This window comes from Oncorhynchus gorbuscha, linkage group LG07 (assembly GCF_021184085.1).
Source record: "Oncorhynchus gorbuscha isolate QuinsamMale2020 ecotype Even-year linkage group LG07, OgorEven_v1.0, whole genome shotgun sequence".
Lineage (NCBI taxonomy): Eukaryota > Metazoa > Chordata > Actinopteri > Salmoniformes > Salmonidae > Oncorhynchus > Oncorhynchus gorbuscha.
This window is the reverse complement of record NC_060179.1, coordinates 43,663,482-43,663,704: the sequence shown is the minus strand read 5'-3', so window position 1 is coordinate 43,663,704 and position 223 is coordinate 43,663,482.

Genomic DNA, 223 nt, shown 5'->3' with positions numbered 1-223 from the left:
TGATTAGGCTAAAAAGCATTATTTTGCAATTGGATTTTATTCCCTTCTGGACAATTTGCCGGTGCAAATTTTATTTAAAATCGGCTTTACTGTTTATTTTTTATTACTAAAAGCCTGCTATTACCACTCACATCACTTTGTTTTAGCAAGATCAAATGTTTTCCGATTGTTCAACTCCCAGGTCAGAAAACCCCATAATGAGTAAATGTATTCAACAGTCAAC